The sequence below is a fragment of the Ursus maritimus genome, unplaced genomic scaffold (genome assembly GCF_017311325.1).
Source record: "Ursus maritimus isolate PB19 unplaced genomic scaffold, ASM1731132v1 scaffold_26, whole genome shotgun sequence".
NCBI classification, from domain to species: domain Eukaryota; kingdom Metazoa; phylum Chordata; class Mammalia; order Carnivora; family Ursidae; genus Ursus; species Ursus maritimus.
The window spans coordinates 2217095-2233411 of record NW_024425119.1 but is presented as its reverse complement, the minus strand read 5'-3'; the positions used below and the strand labels follow the sequence as shown (position 1 = coordinate 2233411).

General features: G+C 46.6%; 1 long non-coding RNA gene and 2 pseudogenes across 1 annotated transcript; 1 reads left to right on the top strand and 2 right to left on the bottom strand.

Annotated features, from left to right (window-relative positions):
* Window positions 1–96: 96 nt before the first annotated feature.
* On the bottom strand, window positions 97–4068 carry LOC103675762 (annotated as a pseudogene).
* A 2384-nt stretch (window positions 4069–6452) lies between these two features.
* On the bottom strand, window positions 6453–8568 carry LOC121105446 (annotated as a pseudogene).
* A 418-nt stretch (window positions 8569–8986) lies between these two features.
* LOC121105348 lies at window positions 8987–15404 on the top strand. Its single transcript, XR_005837797.1, has 3 exons — window positions 8987–9300; window positions 9947–10130; window positions 15078–15404. It is a non-coding gene; the product is annotated as an uncharacterized LOC121105348 (long non-coding RNA).
* Window positions 15405–16317: the final 913 nt, after the last annotated feature.

Here is a 16317-nt window from a genome sequence, read left to right as displayed (position 1 = left end):
CGCCGCTCCTCCTCCTGGTCCGTCCGTCCTTCCTTCCTTCCTGCCGGCTTCGCCTCCCTTCCCTTCCCTCCCCCCGCCCCGGGCTCCGCTCGGTCCTCACATCCCGGGCGGGGAAGGCGCCCTCTCACTCACTCCCGAGCCCGGCCGGGCCGCCGCCTCCGCCGCCTCCGCCGCCTCGGGTCTAACCACGCCGCACTCGGGCCGCGCCGCTCCGCCCGCGCCGCCCGCTCCGCCGCCGCTCCCACGCCCCCTGCCGCATCCTCTGCCTCCTGCCACTGCCGCCGCCGGCCGCCGACGCTGCTGCTCCGGGCCGGCGGGCCGGCCGGGAGGCCCCGGGGGCTGCGAGCACGGGCTCCGGGCGCCGAGGAGGCTTCCTGCTGCCTTTGTCTCTCGCCCGCTTTTCAAACCTCCCAGCCCGGGCCGCCCGCACTCCGCCGCCCAGGCGGGGGGACCTGGAGGCCAATCCGGGCCACCGGGCGCACGTTCCTTCTCCCCCCGCCGTCCGCGGCCAGTTGGAAGCTGCCGGCCCGGGCACGGAGGACGCCGCGGCCGGCGCGGCCGGAGCGCGGCTCGGCGCCGGGCCCGGGGCGAGCAGGCGGGCCGCGCGTTTGGTAGAGTCCGGGCCGGACCCCTCTGCCCGACTGCTCCTTCGCGCGTCGCCTCCCGCCGCGCTCCCCCCGCGCGCGCCCGCGCAATGGTACGAGCCTGCGCTGCCGGAACTGTCGGAGCCGTTACCCTGGAAACCGAGTTCTTCCTAGTCTGGGCGCCCCGATTTTTAACCCTGTAGGCGCCATTTGAGAGCAGCTGTCAGCCAGGCTCTTCCCCACCCTTCTCCTTTTCACCCCGGAGCCCGCTATTGAGCCATTCCCTTTCTGGGCCACGCCCCAACCCCATTCCTTCTCTTTTTCTTTGCTGCTGACGTCTGCGCAGTCGTTTCCCATAGTTTACCCCTACCGTTCCTGACCCTTCCTTTACACCCTTCTCCCTTTATTATCCCTGCAAGACCCTCCTCCCAGTGGTAGTATTCAATAATCATCACTCCAACTCTCCTTTTTTTTTTTTACTGTTCCTAATGTCCCTTAACACGTCCCTGTTAAAACACCCCCAGTCCTCCCGAACGGAGCTGCTTCCTACGATTCCTTCCCGTCTTGTGCCTCAAATTACGGAGAAACTCGGCTTTATTCATCACTACCTTAGCTTAACACTGACCCTCTCCAGCCCTCATTCTAGCATTACCCTTTCCTGCTCCCTTCTAGCATCTTCTGGTTGTTTGCAGACACCGCTGTGGTACTTTATACATCAAAACTTCCCTCCACTTCCGCACTTTGTTGCTGAACTGTGGACTGTCGGGAGCGCCACGGATGCCCTCGCATCGCCTCAGCCTGCTTTGCGCTTAGAAGGGAGCAGCAGTCCCTGAGCCTTGCTTTATGATCTTTTTCCTTCTCACCCTAGCCTCTTGAACTAAATATAAATTGTACGGACAGTTGTACTGAGAGTATATTTGTATGTACTAACACGAGGATACTTTTTAAATAAAATACAGTGACTATTGGACTTGGTTTAAGACGCTGCAAGCAAATGTCTGTGGGTTTATAAACTGGGTTTTATGGAACCAGAGCAGTGCTCTCTTTTAGAATGTGGCTCCTGGGTCTTAAATGCCCGCGCAGACGATAGGATTTCAGCGTTTCCTTTTAACTATCCCCAAACCAAGAATTTTTGGATCAGAGAAAATGACCCTCTGTATTCTTAATGAACTCATGGACCCATACAACCTGATACAGGACAACCTGATGTATTTATCAGAAAAGGAAAATGGTTTTATTGATTCTTTGAGGACCCAAACAAGATTTTGAATGGGTTCCCTATTCAGTCTGTGAGATTAATTTTTGGCCACCTCTCTTTGCCCAAGAGACCAACTAGACCAAGTACGTTCAGATTCACTAATAGGCAGAAGATATTTTAGACACCCCCCCCCACCTCTCCTGTTCCTAAATCAGGAAATGCAGAAGCAAAAATTCTTACAAATTTGCTACCTCACCCACATTACACCTGGTGTGAGGCCCGTGGGTTTTTACAACCTTTCTGAAATAACAGACTGTACTTTAGTCACCTGTACTGTTAGACCCAGATGTGCTGCGGCAGTAAGATGTCATAACTCTGGGCCATCCCCGAGCTAATCCTCTTCTCCTAGAGCGTATCTGGCCTTCCATTTGTCTCCGTGACTTAGGCCTAAACTTTTACCTTAAACTCCACAGGAAAGTCACTTTCGTTGTTGTTATTCTGAGGATGTAGATGTGTTTGTATTGATGTTAAAGTATGAATCCCAAACACCTCAATCCTACTGAACACAAAACAAAGTGCTAGACCACACAGGGGCCGGGGGAGTGTGTTTGTAGGCTGGGAGCATGACCTGAAGAAAAGGAGCTCAGTGGTTTTCCTCCTCTAGACAGGCCATTGTTCTCAAGTCTGAAGAGTCATTCAGAGGTGCCCAGAGCACTTTCTCTGGGAGTTGGCCACTTGATCCTACTTCTAGCAAAACTTTTTCTTGAGTTGAACTCTGGACTTTTATTAATACAGAGCCTTTTGTTTAAGACATTCAAACAAAGTTCAAGGATTTCCAGTAATATGATTGTTTTCATGTTCAATAAATAGGTAAATAAACATCAAGAGGCGTCTCAGGAAATGAACGTTAGTGAGAAAAAGAGGTGTGGCATCAAAGAGCCCTGTGCTGTCTGGAGACAGGGTGACTTTGCCTGGCTTTGAAAAAATGTGTCCCCTTTCTGGCCCTCAGTTTCCTCATGTGACACGGGTACGATTTGACTGGATAATCTTCAGGGGCCTTTCCAGTAGTAATGCTCCAGGAGACCATGAGCCTAGATTAGTCCTGGTGTCTTCTCTACCTTGGAGCTTATGGATTGTTCCTAAGTAGGCCAGAGATTAAGAATATTTTCACATTCAGTGGCTTCTTGGGAGTTTGGGTTAACGTTCAGATTTGGGACACAAAAATGGATGGAGGGTATCACGGAGCAGAGACCTGATAATCCGAAGAAGACGGATACCAATGTAGAGAATCCTGTGAATAGCTATTCATTTTCCCCCACTTTCCTGAATTTTATTAAAAAGCCAATGATGGTAAACCTCTAGAATGTAGTCGATTTTCTGGGATTCTTCCCTCGAAAATGTGACATTGGATTTCCAAACACTTGCCAGAGCCATACATGGTTCCCAACTGTACTGAGTAGGTGAGAAGCTGAAATCCTGCAGTGTTCCCAGCCTGTGGTCTGTCTTTGGATCGCCAGTAATTGCCTGAATAGCTACTATGGCTTCATGAATTTTTGCCTATAGCTCTCCGAGGTCTTCCATGTGCAGCAATCACAGAATTTGAGCAGCTTCGTTAAGAACAGCATCTCCTGTTTTAAAACCAAGAGTGTGCTTGTCTAAAGCAACAGGCAAGCCCTCTTTTGTTTGATTGGCTGTAGCGCTGTAGGACCGCATCCTGTACCAAGATGCGAATTGCGCTAAGCATTACCATGTAGTCATCCTGACTCGGAATCTGAAGAGGGTTAGCCAAAGCCATTACACCAGCCTTAAAATCAGGATCATTTACATCCAAATAGTTCAGTGCCTCTACATTGCTGGTATTTTTTGTGTTATCATGTACCAAGTCCTTGTATTTTTCAGCATTATCTCCAAACTCAAGTCCTACAGCTAAACCAAGAAGCCAGTCGATTGTTTCCTGCCAATCTTGAATCTTGAAAGGACAGTTAACATCTCTGAGATACTTTTCAAAGAATTTGGGCCAGTCACTACTGTGGAGTTTCTTAAATTACCTCCGCCTTCAATCTTGTAGTGTCTGATTTTCTGGTCTTCAAGCCAAACAATCAAGTTTCTAAATTCTGGTTCATCGTTGCAGTTGAAGCCAGCAGGGTTGTGGTAGTCGAGGGCCATCAGTTTGCCTTGGAGCACGGCCCCTGCTTCTTGGGCTAGCTGCCTGGGCTTCTCCTGGGAGAGGGGAGGCAAGGAGGAGCGGGCAGCGCAAAGTACTGGTGGCGCTGGATGGCTGTTCATGTTTTAAGGACTTGTTGAGATTTTTGTATATGATTCAACAAGTTGCAACCAGAAAAAAGTTTTTTCTGAATGAGCTTCTGTATAGAAGCAGAAATGATAGCCTTGTGTAGGAAGTGTCTCCAAAACTTTACCAAGAATTCTAAAGGAACTGGGGCGCCTGGGTGGCTCAGTCATTAAGCGTCTGCCTTCGGCTCAGGGCGTGATCCCGGCGTTCTGGGATCGAGCCCCGCATCAGGCTCCTCCGCTATGAGCCTGCTTCTTCCTCTCCCACTCCCCCTGCTTGTGTTCCCTCTCTCGCTGGCTGTCTCTCTCTCTGTCAAATAAATAAATAAAATCTAAAAAAAAAAACAAAACAAAACTCTAAAGGAACTAGATTTTCAGATAGGGTGTGTTTTTCACCTGGGTGAGGCCTGGGAAAATTGAGAGGCCCAACCCAAATATCAGGCTTACTTAAGGGTGTGTATACTTCCTCATTCAGAGAGGGAAGCTCTGGCAGGAAAGATCAGAAGAGAGCTGTAGCTTTTTAAACTCTTTCAAAAAAATGTAGATCCAAAGCTAGTGACCCAGAGCCTATCTGATAGGTATTATTAGATCAAAGGAGTTAAAATATTTTGTGTGTGTTTTATTTATTTTTTTAAAGATGTATTTATTTATTTGAAAGAGAGAGAGAGAGAGTGCAAGCAGGGGGAAGGGCAGGGAAAGAGGGAGGGAAGCTGACTACTGGAGAGTGGTGAGCCCAACCTGGGGCTCAATCCCAGTACCCCGAGATCATGACCTGAGCTGAAATCAAGTCAGTCGTTTAAGCGACTGAGCCACCCCACACCCCTTGTGTGTGTTTTATATTAACGCTAAAGTATCCATGGCACAATGTCTATTATGTAACTGGCACCCTGTAAATGTCGTTGAACTGAAATGAATGAGAGCAGTAATAACATAATATCTTCATGAAAGATTTCAGGCATATCAAAACTTCTCCAAGAGTCTGGACAACCAATAGCAACGGATATCTGAGGTTTATAAATGGTAACTTTCCAACTACTTTCCAACTTCAAGATTTCTTGACAGCAACATTCTCTTCTTTTCTAGTATTACTAAACAAGAGAGTACCTTGGGGCACCTCTTGGTTAGAGAATATTAAAGATAACAGAGGGCGAGGACTTCATTCACTGATTGCAAATAGAAGACTTAAGCAGCAGCAAAGGAACAAATAGCCTGATTTTAAAATGGGCAAAGGACTTGAATAGACATTTCTCCAAAGAAGATATACAAATGGACAACAAGCATATGAAAAGATGCTGAACACCAGTAATTGTTAGGGAAATGCAAATTAAAAAGCACAGTAAGATAGCACCTCACACCTATTAGGATAGCTACTATTAATAAAACAAAATAAAAAAGTGTCGGTGACAATATAGAAAAATTAGAACCCTGACATACTGTTGTCAGGAATGTAAGATGGTTCAGCCCCTGTGGAAAACAGTATGGGGGGGGGAGTCCTCAAAAACTTAAAAATAGAACTACCATATGTATGATCCAGCAATTCCACTTCTGGGTTTATAACCCCCCAAAATGAAAGCAGGGTCTCAAAGAAATATTTATACACCCATCTTCATGGCATTATGTACAGTAGCCAAAATGTGGAAGCAACCCAAATGTCCATCGATGAAGATGGCATAAGCAAAATGTGGAATATACATGCAATGGAATATTACTGAGCTTTAAAAAGGAAGGAAATTCTGGCACAGGCTACAGCGTGGAGGAATCTTAAGGACATAATGCCAAGTGAAAGAAGCCAGTCACAAAAAGACAGTGTATGATTTCACTTATATGAGGTATGTAGAATAATCAAAGTCAAAGAAATAGAAAGTAGAATGGTGTTTGCCAGAGGCTTGGGGGAGGAAGAAATGGGGAGTTGTTTATTGGATATAGGGTTTCATTTTTTGCAAGATGGTAAGTTCTGGAGATTTTTTGCACAATGTGAATATACTTAACACTATTGAATTATATACTCAAAAATAGTTAAGATGGTGAATTTTACATTATATGTATTTCACCGTAATTAAAAATGTTTAAATAGAGCAAACATTTTGAAAAAAGATGTAAGTAAAAGGAAAAAAATAGGTGAAAATTGTTCTCCTATCAACAAATTGCCAGGATTACCCAGAACTATTTGTTTACTCTTCCCAAATTATAAGTTTGCTATATCCTAAAATATGGGCTTTAACCACCACAATAAAAAGAAGGGCTTGGGGCCTGGGTAGCTAGAGCCCTCTCATTAGGGTGACTGTGCACTTTATTTTTTATTTTTATTATTATTTGGGGGGGGAAGGGGAGTTTTCCAAGGAGTTTATTTGGGCAGACCTGACGGCAGGGAGTCTTTGCATCTAAAAGAAGGTGTGGGGCCTCTTGGTGGCTTGTGCTGGCGCCACAGGACCCGGTGGGGCAGCGGGGACTTGATCCGGGAGCAGCAGCACGTGCTGGCTGCAGGCTTCTCCACCTTCCTGCTCCGGATCCAGTGGGCGCCCAGGTCCGGGTAGTACTGGGTGACAGCGCCCCCAGTGGTCAGGTGCCGGGACTCCCCGTACAGGCCTTGTATGGGTGCAGCTCTGGGAGTCAAAGCGCAGCCAGGCCCCGAAGTTCCAAACCCGCCAGGGGGGATTTCTCCAACACCTGTCTACACTCGGCAGTTTCCCCTGAAGACTTCTGCATCTTCTTCGGCTGAGACACAAAGCACCAGAAGGGGGACTTGGCGACGACATGATGAGGGGCAAAGATTTGCATGCGATGGAGGGGCAGAGTGCGGCGTAGGGAGGGCGGGGGGCGGGGCGGCGGGATGCGGGCAGGCAGCTTGGCCAGGCCTTCAGGGCGCCGTCCCCAGTCTCGCCACCACCCACGAAAGGCGACTGTGCGATTTGTTGTCCGAACTGGAAAAACTCATGAGAGCAAAAGGGGGTGCTACTAATGATCACCGCCCCCCCATGAATGGTCATTCCCTCCTTCTCTGGAAACAGGTTGCCATTTGTAATTTGCAACTTTTGAGCATTAAGTCTATTTATTTTATTTATTTATTTTTTTAAGATTTGACAGAGACAGAGCATAAGCAGGGGGAGCAGCAGAGGGAGAGGGAGAGAAGCAGGCTCCCCGCTGAGCAGGGATTCCCGCCCTGAGACTCAATCCCAGGAGTCAGACGTCCCCTGGGATCAGACGTGAGCCTAAGGCAGCGGCTTAACCGGCTGAGCCACCCAGGCGCCCCGCAGCATTAACTCTAATGTATGTTTTCATATTTTCAGCTACCTAACCAAAGGATTAGAAATACTTGGATAGAATAATCTCAAATATCAGCTGTCGTTTGTTAATATTAACAAAAATCTTAGGTACTTGTTACAAAGCAGATAGATACAGCAACTCTAAAAAAAAATATAAATTGTGTTGTAAATAGAGCTATTTCCAGGGCAGTGAACACTTAACAAGATAGATTTTCAGCCAGTCTGTGTTTTGGGAAAATGTTAAAAGGATTTTTGTGCACTGCTCTGTGCTTTGAGGTGGACAAAGACGTGGAAGTGCTGTTTCTGCCTTTAAGGCTTTAGGACCAAGCAATGCGCTCGAGAGCACCTGCCCCTAGTGGTGTGTTTGCACGTGTTCCGGTGCCGCCGGAGTGATAGAAATAACATGTTTCGGTTTAGGGGGTCACCATAGGGAAGCCTAGAACCGATGAGTAGGGTTGGTGCATGAAGGTCGTTACATAGGCTGGAAACTTATTTAGAGAACAGGCTGAAGTTTTTCTTTACTTGTTTAGAAAAAAAATAAGATCACTCTATTACTAGCAGCCCTGCTTTGTCATACTTTCTTATGGTTCTTCCATCTTGAGGCATCAGTTAGGTTAATTTTAAAAATCACCTTTTCAAAGAATTTTTGGCTTTTTTTCCCTTCAAGAACAAGGAAACTTTAACTCTTACTTACCTTGAAATGGAATTCAGTATCTGAAGTCAGGAAATTTGAGTTCGTGGCTTGGACTTTCCTACTATTTTTACAGACCAGGTTGCCTTGAAAAAAAAATGTTCTTGGGGTACCTGGGTGGCTCAGTCAGTTAAGCGTCTGCCTTCAGCTTGTGTCAGGATCTCAGGATCCTGGGATTGAGCCCCTCATCAGGCTTCCTGCTCGGTAGGGAGTTTGCTTCTCTTTCTCCCTCTCTCCCTCTGCTCCTCCCCACTGCTCATTCTCTCTCTCTCAAATAAATACATACATAAATAAATAAAATCCTTAAAAAAAAAGAAAAAAAACGTTCTTAACTGGCAGTCTTTCTCCTCATTTGCCCAATTCACTGCTCTCTACCAGTAGAGTTTGATGGCACACATCCAGGCAGGAATGGAGAACAAGAGCCATTTGGTGTTCTGCCTGACCCCGCAAAAGGCCCAGGGGCGAGGGTGGCTTCCCTGTGTGTCTCCCTTGAGTGCTGGGACATGGGGGCTCCTTAGATCGCCTCTGTTCCCAAGGCAGCATCGTGAGCTCAGTCTCCACCAGACTCGGAGTCCGAAGTTGGGCATTGGAATCCTAGCTCTCCCATTACAGACACATGGCCTCCGGCAAAGTGACTGAAATTCTTTGAGCTTCAATTTCCTCATCTATAAAATGAAAGTAATTCCTGTTCACAGAACTGTTGTGCGAACTCCCTGAGGGGGGAAAATTCACAGGACAGGACGGGCCTAGTGTGGAACCTGGCATAGAGGAGAGATCTGCTAAATGCTATTTTGTGTTTTCTCTGATAAATGCACTGTGGGGGAAAAAAAGCCACACAGGTGTGCCCCAAATTGTATAGATATACATTTGCTGACAGTTAAACATTTTTTTAAATGTTATTTCCTGTTTTTAAGAAATGTGCGGGTTAAAGGAGCGGAAACATAGCAAAAGTGCCAAAGCGTAATAAAATGATCTTTCAGTTAGAGCCAGCCATCTATCTCTCGGCAACTCATTGTCTCCCGCGAAAGTCAGGAAGAGCGGCATCGTCCTTAGTCCCACACTCCTCTGCCAGGGGGACATCCGACTTGTGGCCTTCAACGCATAGGACTCTCACACTCTTGCTTAGAGCGATGGTTCTCAGTCTGGAGCATGCAGCGGGATGCCTTTGAAGCCTTCTGAGTCATGAGGTCTGGGGTGGGGCTGAGCGTTGGCATTTCTAACAAGTTCCCAGGTGATGTTGACGCTGCCGACCTGGGTTCGCAACACCTGCCACTGGTGAGCAACTTCCTGCTGCCCAGTTCTCTTTCTCCTGCTTTAAAACTTCTATTAAATTAACTTCCCAAACGCTCTCCCTTGTCAGTAAAATAAAAATATAGAAAAAAAATGTTGCCCCCACTTATCTTTTATCTTTTAGATCGTAAGCTCATGATGACTGCATTCCCACCCTGCCCCCAGTGATAGGATGAAAAAAACACAGGTTTTGTAGTCAGACAGATTCTAGTTTAAAATCTTGACTCTATAACTTACTAGCTCTGTGACTTGGACAAGTTATTTAACCAGTTGGAGCCTTGGTTTTCTTGTCTGTGAAATAGGACTAGTGATTTTTGCATCTTGGGAGTTTTGGGGAGACTTGAATGTAACCTCCTAGTACAGTTCCTGACCATGATGAGAATATCTAATATTTATGGGGCATTCATTGTGCATTAGACTTTCTATTAAGGTCTTTACACATATGGACTTACCTGTTCTTCACAATAGCTAACCTATACCCCCTATGAAGAAAGTTCCATTTTACAGATGAAGAAACTATGGCACAGAGAAGTGATTTGCTCAAGACCAAACAGCTAGGGGAACTGGAATTTGAACTTGGTCTAGATCTGGAGACCACATTCGAAGTCATTGTGCTTTGCTGCCTTCACAGTGTAGGCTTATCGTTGCACCTTGCTGGGATCCAGTTTCTACATGACACCACAGAAGGAGGGGTCCGAGAAAACAGTGGTTAGCAGTGAATGAGATAGTGACTGCACTGTGCGCAGTATTGGGCCAGGGCCAGGTGCGACGTCCATGCAAAGCACTTGAAGACCCTGGTTGATTTGCTAGCCAAGGTAAGTCAGTATTTGTGTGCATGCGTGTGTGTGTATGAGAGAGAGAGAGAGTGGATGTGTGAGTGTACACGCTGTGGGTAGATAGCTGATCATCCATTTTACACCTCCAGGCCCACAGGTGGTTGCCTGGCTGGCTGGGCCTCGCATGGTCCCCAAGGAATGCACTTGTGTGTAATTATGTCACCCTCTAGTGGCTACTTCCCCGTTAGCCCTTTCTCCATGGAACAGCCCACTCGGTGCTTTTTCCAAATGAGACTCCGTGAGCAGAATGTGAGGGAGACTTGGGCACGCAGGGGCCGGGCTGAGAGAAGAGGAGCGTGGCCCAGGGCAAGAAGAGAGTGGGGGGTGTGAAGAATGGAAAACGCACTACTGGAAATAGCGACTAGTCCGCTCCGGCGGGGAGGAAGGGGAGGCGGGAAAGGCAGAACATTCGGAGAGAGGGGAGGACGGAAGGATGTTGGTCTTGAGTGAGGCTCCTAACGTACGGTTTTCACCAAGTACCATTTTGTATTTGTGGGACCGGACAGTTACTGCACGCAGAGCTCTTTCCAGAGCTTCAGTACTGAGGGCTGAAGTAGAGCGGAGAAGGAATATTCTTGGCCAGTTTCAGTTCTCTTTTCCAAGGGAAGTAAGCACAGATTGTGGGGCTAACAAAGGCTGGCTACATTCCAGGCTTTCACCACCCTGGAATGGAAGGCTAACTTTCCTGCCTCTCCATAGCCTGAGGCTGTGGTTCTTTCTGCGGTGAAGGTCATCCTCATGGGTTTGTCATATCTTGATAAATATTTCAAAAGGCAAGGAGGCATCAAGATCAATCCTATTCAGAACTGGTTTGTAACTCCACATTGGGCCTGGGACTCTGCTGTCTAAAGCCTTATTGAGCCAGAGTTTGAAGGTGATTCCTATTTTGAAAAGGTACTGGGGCCGAGCCAGACTTTTCTGGAAAGTTCTATGTGGACGAACAGAGCATTTACATTTCTTACATAATGCCAGACCCAGAGGAGTCTGAGGGACCAGCTCTGGCCCTGTTGCAGAGCTCACAGCCAGCCTTCCCTTTTCTACCAAGAGGGTAGGGTTAAAGGTTTAGAAAATAACCAGAATTAACTCTTCACACCCCAGAAGAAAGATGGTTAGGAGATAAAAATCAGATCTTTACATCATGTGATACTGCTGTTTTCCTGAATACCAGTCATTCCTGAAGATGTCAGTAACACCAAGCACTGGCTTTTCCCTCTTCTGGGAGGGACGGGAAAACAGTACAAAAACCTTGTCCAAATGTTTTCTAAATTTGGAACAACTTCTCTCAGTTTCAAGGCCTAGAATTCAGTGAGGTTTTTTTAATTTGTTGTTTACTTCTTATTTTTAAATTTCACTTACCATTTAAGGCCAAAGTGTTCAAGTAACTTACTCAAATAATCAGTGGCTGCTGTTGTAACTATCGAGAATTCTTTGATTTAGCTGGATGAGGGCACAAACTGAAATTGGACTTGTCAACATTTTGGCACAATGACAAAACTTATTAATTAGATGACACCTTTCCTTTAAAGCTCTGAGAGCGCTGTGTGGACATTTAATGGCAACACTTTGTTTGTTTGTTTGTTTGTTTTGCAAATGGAGAAAATAAAGCCTAGAGTGAAGAAATGATTTTCTCAGGGTCGCGGGGACAACGAGGTTGGGTGCATCTTTCCTAGGACCTGCAGAGTATCTTTGAATTCTTGACTCAGGTGCACACGCAGGATTGCCTTTGTACTCCATGTGTGCAGTGGGAAGGATACTCAGACATTGGCAGGAGTACATGGAAATTTGATCCCTTATGCTACTAAGGGGTGAGGATTGCTAATGGATTTAACTTCAATAAGGGAGGACCAGCGAGCGTTTTATTTTAGAGTGATTATGTGTGTCACCCAAGCATGTTAGTGACACAGTGCTGTGGGAAAATGGAAAACAATCTTTGGGATCCTCTTTCAGTTTAGTCCTCCATTTTTCTGATTTTAAACCTATAAATTTTAAAAGTTTGGCACCATTTGAAAAAGAATGTATAAACTAAGAAATGTAGCTGACAGAGCTAAAATTGAATTAGCTGGCATTATGATTTCATCGGCAAGGTGCCTTAGTCTGTAACGCATCACTATAGAGACTCACGTTTGCTTTCATACGCTACATTTAATATCCTGATTATTATAATTTTCAATACAAACATAGATTTATTAAACACATTCTGGGGGTGCCTGGCTGGCTCAGTTGGAAGAGTATGCGACTCTTGATCTTCGGGTCGTGAGTTCAAGCCCCATCCGTGGCTCAGTTGGTTAAGCATCTGCCTTCAGCTCAGGTCAGGAGCCCTTGCTCAGCAGGGAGCCTGCTTCTCCCTCTGCCTGCCACCCCCCTGCTTGTGCGCCCGCGCTTTCTCTCTCTCTGTCTCTCTGACAAATAAATAAATAAAATCTTAATAATAAATACATTTTAAAAAAGAAAAAAAACCTTCTGTAAGGTGTCCTAAACTGGTAGAAAGTTGTAGCTACTACATGAATTACTATGCTAACTGAAGTTTTTCTGTGTTCTATAGCGTAAGATAGTAAGGGCTTAAAATTTGAGCACTTCTAATCCTTGACCAACATAAGAATCATATGGTTAACATTAGATCATCTTAAATTATCCACAGCTCTGGGAGAAAGCTGGCTGTTCAGTTCTGGTGTGTGGATCATGTTCCAAACTGAGGGTTTTGTTTGGTTGGTTGGTTTTGCTTTTTTAAAAATATCAAGTTTTATTTTTATTTTAAAGTGTTTATTTTTTAAGATTTTATTTATTTATTGGAAAGGGAGAGAGAATGAGCAGGGGAAGGACAGAGGGAGAAGCAGACTTCCTGCTAAGCAGGAAGCCCGATGCGGGGCTCAATCCCAGGACCCCGAGATCACGACCTGAGCAGAAAGTAGACAGACCGCCAGTTAACCGACTGAGCCACCCAGGCATCTGTACTTTTTTTTTTTTAAGTTTTATTCATTTAAATAATCTCTACACCCATTGCGGGGGCTCTCAAACTCATAACCCGGAGATCAAGAGTTGTATGCTCCTCTGACTCAGCCAGGCAGGCGCCCCTCAAGTTTTATTTTTTATTCTGTTCGTTTGAAGTCTAAGACAAGGGACACCTGGGTGGCTCAGTCGGTTAAGCGTCTGCCTTCGGCTCAGGTCATGATCCCAGGGTCCCAGGATTGAGCCCCGAATCAGTGGGGATGCTCAGTGGGGAGCCTGTTTCTCCCTCTGCCTCTGCCTGCTGGTCCCCCTACTTGTGCTCTCTCTCTGACAAATAAATAAATATAATCTTTAAAAAAAATGAATTCTAAGACAAAGCTGGAAAGGGAGAATTGAAGACCTGAAAATAATATTGCCTGCTGTTGCTGTTTTACCATGGAAAAGAAATGGCTCCCCCCCCACCAAAAAAAAAAAGTTGGCGGGAATTAAGTTTGTGCTGTTATGCAAGAGAAGGCACCCAGATTACATATAAAAGTTAAACTGCTTTCACACCCTGTTCCTAAACATAAGAGATGCAAATATGTGGCAGCAGTAGGTGGGAGCCCGAATGTTTTCTTAAACATTTCTTAAATGTTAGCGATCCTGAAAGACTTCTAAACAAGCAGAAAATTCTATTCTCAATGAGTGTCTGTGTGCCTAACTCCTGCTTGGGTGGACCTCCTTTTGCCCCCCTCCTGCGCACAAAAAAGAATAAACTCTCTCTAAACATCGAAGTAAAATCAACTACAATAACACAGCTTTTAAAAGGCACGTCAGAGATCCGACTGAGCTCTCCTGCATTTTTCTGTAGCGTGTCGATTTGACGTGCTCGTGGCTAAATGGTTCCTGATCTGGGTGATGGTTTCGTGGGTGTATACGAATGTAAAAATTCACCAAGCTGTATATTTAAGATGTGTGCATTTTTCTCTATGTTTTGTTTCAATAAAAAAGCTGTTTGTTTGTGTAAGTCAGAGGGGGTTTAATGGGTCAAGGAAAGTTTACTTCTATGCATAGAAATTGTCACAAGTTCTGTTTGTTGAACAGGCTAACCAAACAGGTAGAGATTCTGCGGCAGCTGCTGCCTAGAATTTAACAGGATGGGAACTTGGCGCTACCCCTCAACCCCACAGCCCTGTCTTGCCTGTGATTGTCACTCCCTTCCTGGACCCTCCCCGGCCTGGCTGCGCTCAGGGGAGAACGAGGGCGAGGATTGCGTCCTCACCTGCGGGCCTCCGCTCCGGTCCTTCAGCCCCTGGTGCAGTGCGTGCCGTCAGCACTCAACAAACACTGCGTCTAACTCTGATCATTTTTCTTTGGCTACTATATGTTGGGGGTGGGGAGTAGAGTGGGAGAGAGAGGGGGAGAGGAAACTGTTTCTCTAACAATGGATCAGTGAATGAATCCGTGTTGTAGGAAACAACCTGGGGGCGGGGCAGGAGCTGGAATAAACACACAGACATTCCTGGTTTTGCCTCAGTCACTGAGAATTGTTTCCTTAACATCGGAAAAATGCAAGAGTTTTAGCGTTTGCTGCACGCCGTTCTGTGCTGTTCCCTGCTGAGCCAAACCGGGTCACATCATACTTGCTATGTTACGCTGTGCTGTTTTCCATGGACTTTTTGGTTGTTGATATTGGCCTTTTAGGGTTGGGTGTGCGGTTTCTCTCACACAAACATGAACGTGTTTACCACCGAAACGTTCCTAGGGGTCTGGTCATCTTAAGCTGGAAGTTGTCTTCGGGATGCGTTTTTACATTCCTGTTCTTGCTTCCATCTGTGGGAGCTCTCCCGTGGCTTTCTGTGGCTTCCCGTGGCTTCCCTTGGTCTGGTGGATGTGCTACATAGGAGTAGAAAAATGCAGCTTCTCTGAGGCAGCCAGGAAGTCCGGCAAACCACGGTGACACTGTGTGCCGTTAACGCCCATTTGTCTGTGGCCCATCAGAGCTTCAGATCCAGCTGCCTGCCTGTTGCTGCCACCCCAGACAGTGACATCCACAAGGACAAGGCCCTTTTCGAGAAGATCAAGGACACTCCTCCCTTATTCGTGTTCCAGTGGCGGCAATCGGACAAGATTCCTGCTAATGTCTCCTTGATTTCAACTCGGGGGTACTGGCTACTGGGCAGTTTTTGCAGAGAATCCTCATTAGAATTTCCCTCTCTGGGGACGCCTGGGTGGCTCTGTCGGGTAAGCGTCTGTCTTCAGCTCAGGTCATGATCCTGGAGTCCTGGGATCGAGTCCTGCATCAGGTTCCCTGCTCAGCAGGGGGTCTGCATCTCCCTCTGCTTCTGCTTCTCCCTCTGCTTCTGCTCTCTCTCTCTCTGGCAAATAAATAAATAGAACCTTCAGAAAAAAAAAAAAGAATTTCCCTCTCCATCAATTTTTTTAAACTCTTTTATTTAAAAGGAATTTCTTTTTTTTTAAATGGAATTTCTAAATGCTCTTGAAGCCAACAGCGTTGTTTTATTTTGCTGATAGAACCCAGATGGCGGGAGAGTTGTTTTTTTCCGTCATTTGACTCCCCGCACACGCCCTGCGTCACCTAGGCGCAGGAGGCGGATGTCAGGATGGTGCCACGGCCAGAGCACGGTGAGGTTCGGAGACTCAGAAACATGCCTTCTGATGCAACACGTCTGTTGTCTGTGTCACTTCACCGCATATCTCGTTACAGGGTTTCTTTTGGCAAAAACACATTTTTGAGCGAGGGTTAGCCAGGCAAAGCCAGGGCCCCCTCGGCCAGTTGAGTTTGAGGACCCGTCTGCCTCGTCCGTCATTAGCAGCATTGTGGGTATAGGGCCTCTCCGTAGAATCTTTATTCATGGAGAAGCCGAAAGAAGCTCAAACAGCCCAGCTGCATTTCCAGGTCCTGAGTGGTATTTGTAACCCCTTTGACTTCTCCACTGAGGAAATTGGATGCGGCTGTCACAGAAAGAGAAGAGATATGGAACCCCACAAGGCTATGCTTGCAGCCACTTTTATTCCATTGAATTGAACACATAATGAAAGGCAGGCAGACCCTGGGAGGAGAGGGCCGAACCGGTGCTAGGAGTCATTCCTACGGTTCAGTCCCTGGAGCTGGTGACGGCTGTGGGCAAGATACCTGAGGGCCCGTTAGTTGGCCGCTGGTGGAGAGAGGCAGGCGATGACATCCCCTTCTGTGGTCCTCCTGCGAGTGTTCTAATCT